General features: G+C 48.7%; 1 protein-coding gene across 10 annotated transcripts in view; it reads right to left on the reverse strand.

The window, feature by feature from the left end:
• The window catches only part of LOC144892323 (uncharacterized), a 104,856-nt gene that overhangs the window by 24,404 nt on the left and 73,771 nt on the right, over positions 1-6,681 (reverse strand). The gene's annotated exons all lie outside the window — the stretch shown is intronic.

Here is a 6,681-nt window from a genome sequence, read left to right on the forward strand (position 1 = left end):
GTGGGAGAGATAGACAGGGTGGAATCGACCCAGGACCTCGGGGAAATGTATGTGGAGGATAGGGAGGAGGAGAAAAATAGCAATGTGGTTGCGGAAGTATCAGACGCGCAAAGTGGCGTCCTCACGCACGTGGGTGAAGCGGCACCAAATTTTGCCGCGACCGTGGCAGCGCCTCTGGTGGATTCGAACCTTTTTATGTTGCAAATGAGGGCCCTTATGGAACGAATGGGAGACCAAATTGTGGGAATGAGGGCTGATAGTGAGCGGTTGGGAAACCAAATGGGGGTAATGGGGAACCGGATGGATGCTCAGGGTGAGCGATTGGAGGGCCAAATGGGGGTAATGAGGGACGAAGCGAGGGGTACCGGTGAGGCGTTAGACAACGGGATAAAAGAGGTAAAGAATGGGTTAACGGGGGTGGAAAACAGAATGGCTGCCCAGGAGAATCAGTTAGAGGGGGTGAAAAATGGGTTAATGGGGTTAGAAAATAGGATGGAGGACAAATTGCGGGAAATAGGGGAACAATCTGCCAGGGAAATCAAACAAATGGGAGAGCAAATAGAGGAGGTGAAAATCGGGGTAGAAACCAAACTGGATGCTCAGAGGGATGAATTGGGACAGATGAGGGTGGCATCTACAAAAGAGATGGAGGAAATACGACGAGGGGTAAGTGAGGAGGTTTCGGGGCTGCGCGAGGAGGTAAAGCGAGGTGAGAAGCGTATGGAGAAAGAGGTGAGAAATAATACGGCTAAGTTACAAGGGGGAATAGAAGATCTGACGGAGGAGGTGGAACAGCTGACAGAGGGACAAACTAAGTTAGTGGAGCAGGTTCAAAGGAACACTGCAGTACTCGGAGGGTTAAAGGCGACACAAAAAGAAATTAAAAACGAATTAATAGCGACACAGAGGCAATGTCAGATGGTACGGGAGGAACTGACAATGAGGGTGGACGAGGTGACAGAGATAATGGAGACAAAGGACCGAGAGGTGAGGACGCACATCGAAACGGTTAAGGTAGCCTTAGAGGACGAACTTGAGGAGACGCACCGAGAAATAAAAGAGGTTAAACAAAAATTAGAGGAAGTGGAAGAAGAGGTGAGTGAAATTAAGAAGAGACGGACAGAAACTAAGAGAGAAATAAAGGAAGAGATAGCGGAATATGTGCAAGGTCGGTGCTCAACTCATAATGTGATGCTCACTAACCAAATAAAGAGTTTGCAGGTGGCAAAGGAGGTGCGGAGACGAAGTACGGAGGTGAGTGGCAATGTATATGATGTGAGGAAAGCTTCAGTCGGCTTGGGGATTGGTTTGGATCCGGGTGTTCGTGAAAGGCCGTTGGTGAAGTGTGTGACAGGTCAGGTGTGCGAAAGAAGAGGTGTGCGAGAATGTCCGACCATGGGGTGTGTGAGGAAAAAGTGCACGCCGAGGAGTGAGTGTGCCGTCAAGAGTGAGTTGGTCGAAGCGCGGGTGCGAGGGGGTACATGGAAGCGCGGTGTGGTGAGTGTTACGGAGGAAGTAACGAGAGAGTGTACACCTGTGGTGAGTGTTACAGAGGATGTAACGAGAGAGTGTACACCTGTGGTGAGTGTTACAGAGGATGTAACGAGGAAGTGTACGCCTGTGGTGAGTGTTACAGAGGATGTAACAGGAGGGTGTGCGCGAGAAAGGTGTGTAACGGACGGGTGCATGAGGAAAGAGTGTGCTGTCGAGAGTAAGGGTGAGTGCGCGGTCAAGAATGGAGGTGAGAGTAGTGAGAGTGAAACGGAGCGCGAGTTGGTTATGACAGGTGAGCGAGGATGTACACCTGGAATGGACGGATGCACACCTGGAATGGTAGAGCGTGTGTGGGAAGGCACATTTGAGTTGGTGGTGAGGCACGTGGTTGGGTGTGCGAATGAGAGCACACCTGTGATTGTCACAGAGGAAGTGACCGAGGAGGGGGCGCGAAGAGGTGTATTGGTGAGGTGTGCGACCAACGAATGTGTGCCAAAGTGTTCGGTGGTCGGGTGTGTGACCAAGTCGGCGAGCGGAATGAGTGTACCGAAGTGTGTAAGGAAAGGTACGAGGAGAATGGGAACAGCTGCATGTATGAGCAAGAAAGGGGTAGCGTATGCATGTAAGCGTCCAGGTGAAGTGTCGACGGTAACCGGTTTAGCGGTTAGGGCGCCTTATAGCCGAATCGGGCCCTCAGTGCGCGTCGGGCAGCTTCGCATGCCGCGAGGACCAGCGGGGATCCGAACCACGGCGGTTTCGAAAGAACCGCCGTACGCGATCCATGCTGTGCCTCGCTTGGAACGGCCGCGGCCGGGCTCCACTAGGCGGAGCGGGCAGCTGGATAGGAAGGGTCGTTATGGCGACCACGTTTTGTTGAGACGTGCCGGCAGGTCGAGATCGGGACATTGGATGGCTCCACGCCGAGGTGGTGCGTGGGATCTCGGCCCGGGTAAGCCCCCGCCCCTGCCCCGAATGCGGGACGCATCCAGCCGCCGGCACAAAAGAATCCGCGTTCATTGCTCGGCTGTACGAAGCCGGGCTGTAGACGTGAATTGGCGCACCGAGAGGATGTAATAAGTAGACGGGTGATGGTAATAGTGATAGTGAATTGATACGAAATTTCGAAAGGTGGGTATTGGCAGTAAATGGAAAATTTTTGAATTGGTTGGAATCTGGACGAACAAAATTGATAGTGAGAGACCCCCGATGTGGTGGGATGGCAAATCCACCATCCCTCACAGGGTGGGGCAAATGCGCAATAGTTTATGGGGTGGCTATGACAACCGAGCCAGGGAGGGCTTGGATAATTGTAGGGATCTAGCGAAGATGACATTAGGTAACGTTAAGTTTAGTTAGTGACTGATACCTGTAGTGGGGACGCAGGTAGATTAGTGTGGATTATAATGACGTGGGAGCGCAATAGTTTAAAGGGACGACTGGGAAGCGCAAGTTTCAGAGGGGAGTAGTTAGCTGAGATGATGCCGTGTGTGTGAGGATTGAACAGGTGAGAATGGAACAGGTGTGATTGCACAGGTGTGCAACTGAACAGGTGTGTGGAGCCGTGTATGAGGGAGTAGTGGTGACTGCGTGTTGTGTTGACCAAATGGTCCAGGAAGAAAGGAGGGTGCAGGTGGGCACCAGGTGTGAGGGCACAGGTGTGCAACAACAGGTGTATGTGGCTGTGTGGAATGGATGGTCGTGGAGTGAGAATGGTGGAAATTGTGGAGTGGAGTGGATGGTGCGAAGGTGTGAATGGGGGAAGAGTGGACCCCCATCACGGATACCCGGGGCGGGTAGTGTAAGTGTTAGGTGGAGGGTACAGTAGGGTGGGCTTCAGAAAAGCAAAATGCAGATTTTCTCAGGGACATGGTCTATTTCTGTTCCGTTTGGTGTCAAAGGAAACCACACCAAATTTGAATGGAATCCAATAATATGTAGGGGTGCCACATCAGTGATGAATTTTCCCCCATGCAAAAATAGGAATTCCCATTTTTTGGGCTGTATATACACAAAATAAATACATAATTATATATATACATTAAATATAATATTAAAAATAAATATATAGTAAATATACATTAAATAATAAATATACATAAATACACATTATACATTATATATATACAATATATTATACATACAGTTTTGAGACTTCCTATGATCACTATCTGGGCAATTTTCATGCATGTTTTGTACAGGTTCCCGGGGTCAGGGGTACGCTTTTTTAGTGTGTAATATGTAGGCCTAACTTATTGACTGTGGCTCTTTTGTAGAGAGTGACCCTGTGGAGTAAGAATTAACAGGATTTTACCCACATTCTTGCTTATTTTTCAGATATGGCATGTGCTAGTACCAGTGTTTCATTGAAAACTCGGGCTCAGGATAATGTGTATCTCATTGGGTCCACTTCTGGAGATGCCATCAAAGGTGCCAAGCTCCCGACTGTGCATCAATCTCTTGTCCTGTTTTTCCATCACCTGAAGAAGGAGAATCGCACTGCCCGGGAGAGTGCAACCCTCACCATTGAAGAGGTTGTGAAGTTCTGGGATAAAGCTCACCTACCTACAACGACGAAGCAGCACTGCATCCATCGTTTGGAGAGGCTATATGAAGAATGGAGGAGCCTCCAAAAAGGTGCAAAGCGGGGTGGTGCGACCCAAGAGAAAAAGGAAGCATCCTTCAAGGCCTCCTTGGAGAAGACGTTTGATCTTAGGCATGCAGATTCGGAGGCCATAATCACCAACCCCGAGGACAGGAAGTTTCTTCACGATCAATTCTCAGAGAGGAAGGCTTCAATGGGATCTGTAGACACTGTGTTGGAAGCAAAAACGTTCTTGTGTGTTTGAAAGATCAGCAGCCACGAGATGATTATCGTGAACTTCTAGAACTGACTGTCATCTACATGGGAGGAATCCCACCTCGTGGAATCCGGATCATGGCTCCAGGAGAAATGCACAGAGCCAGATGGATGGCAAAAGCACTATATTCACTACAGGTGTTCATGTTTCGGTCAGAGTTCCACTTGACACTTCGAGAGGTGAGAGAACTCCGAGCCTTCAACATTTTTGTCTGCCTTGTGTATGTACAGGCTTGGTTTCGGGCTCCACAAGCTATTGAGGCTCCCCTGAATGACATTAACCTCTTCAAGAAGTTGGAAAAGTTTGAACAAATCAATCAGAAGATGGCTCAGGCAGCCTTGAAGGCACTTGGCCGCCACACGTGGTACATGAGCCCAGTACTAGTGGCATTTGCATTCTTTGACACCAGAATTGACAAAGAAAGCAAGATCAATATGATTGAAGCATTGAAAAATGACGGTGAAAACCCCTCTCCAAAGAGACCAGCTATCAAACGAGGACCGCCCTGTCAATCGCTGGCCTCATAACAAAACACACCAAGCATTTCTTCAGCATCCTAGGGACCCCAACTGATTGGATGGATAAGGATCCTGGTTCATGGGAGCAAGAAACCAGCTTTCAGGAAGCAAAGAAAGCCGCCAGTGGCTTAGTCGTGGTGAACGACAGGGCAGAAAGGGGTGTCGCATTGATACAAGACTCCAATAAGCTCCTTACAAAGGATGAAGAGCAAAAGCAAGCTCTGCTCCAAGTTGTTGCTGCTCACAGGAAGATGTACCCCGATGCCAAGAAGGCAACAGTGGTGAAACAGGCCCAGAAATAGGAGTTACATTTCTCATTATATTTGGGTTTTTTAATATTATGTGAAATGGTGTCTCTTCATTTTATGAACTGAACATTTGGATTGTTATCATTGAATTTGAGTTTTCATAGCAATATAGTGCTATTTGTGCAGCTATTGTAACTTGTGTTTGCTAGAATACAAAGAAAGTGAGTGGAGGGTGAATTTTCATAAAACAAACTTCTGGTTTTGCTTTCGATCCATATATAGAAAAGTTTTGTAGACACCTTTAGTTTGAAGGCTGATGTGGCACCCCTAAATAAAATCAGATTGCTTTCATATTTGGTGTCTTTTCATTTTGGAACAAAAGGAACAACATAAAGCCATGTCCCAGTAAATATTTAAAAAAAATTATTTTGAGCACCACCCTAGGGTACAGGTAAATTGTGGTTGGATATTGGCATCTGTGGTGCGGGTGGCAGAATGGTATGTGAATGGGTGCATTAGTGTTGTGGAAATGGCTGGGCGTGTAGCCTGTTAGTGTGTGTAGTTGGTTTGGGCACTCCACCACTGTGAGGATGTCGGCCAGGTGAGGCCGCAGGTGGGCTCTGGGAGCCGGTAGTAGTTGTTGTGGATGGGGCCCGAGGATCCGGAGGACGGACCCGGGTAGCCCAGTGCCAGAGGGCACCATGGGGTGACAGAGCCAGGAGAGGGGCTGTCCCCAGTTAGTTAGGTTAGGGTGAGGAGCTAGGTAAGCTCGGGTGGCAACTACAGTGGTGGAGGTGTGCAGGTGGGTAGACCTGTTGGGAGAGCTAGACGTCGCAGCCCAGAAATTGTGCGAGAGCACCGGGAGATGAATCGGGGGAGTGAGACCCCAAATTGAGAGGCACCACAGTTTGGTCAATGGGAATTGGTTTTTAGAACCCATAGAGTAAGTTGGCCAATGGATTGGCAGGGAAAGACCCCGGGTAGTGTAAAGTGTGTTAAAGTCATTTAGAAAATAGTTAGGATGAAGGATCTCCTCGCACCATCTGCATCCACTCACCTGAGGTGACAGGTACTCCACACCATGCCATGTTTTGATTATTTTTTATGATGCAAATGTTTGGATTGTGAGACGCATCATGACGTGGGTGTGACATTGTGCGCAATTCCATCTCTCCCTCCTTATGAGGATTGATGATGAATTGGTGATGGCAAATTTTGAAGTAAAGGGATTGTGGAGACGAATTTGGTATCGGGGAAATATGGGGAAGACGTGACAGTAGTGACGAATTTGTAAATGGGTAGATTTTTGTACATATGGGGTAAGGGTAGGGTAGGTGACAGGGGGGTGACGTACGGTAGGGACGAGCTTTCTCACTTCGCCCTCCGTACGCATTTCACCTTGCATTGCCTTATTGACGTGTACCCTTGTGACCTTACCCCTCGCTCAATTGTCTTTCTTTTGTCTCCCACATCACCTGTGCGCCATTGGGTGCCGATGGGAGCGTGCGTGAGGTGGCCATTGTGCGCCCGAGATTCCCAGAACCAGCATGCATTGCGTTGATG

The sequence above is a fragment of the Myxine glutinosa genome, chromosome 5 (genome assembly GCF_964187855.1).
Source record: "Myxine glutinosa chromosome 5, kmMyxGlut1.1, whole genome shotgun sequence".
NCBI classification, from domain to species: domain Eukaryota; kingdom Metazoa; phylum Chordata; class Myxini; order Myxiniformes; family Myxinidae; genus Myxine; species Myxine glutinosa.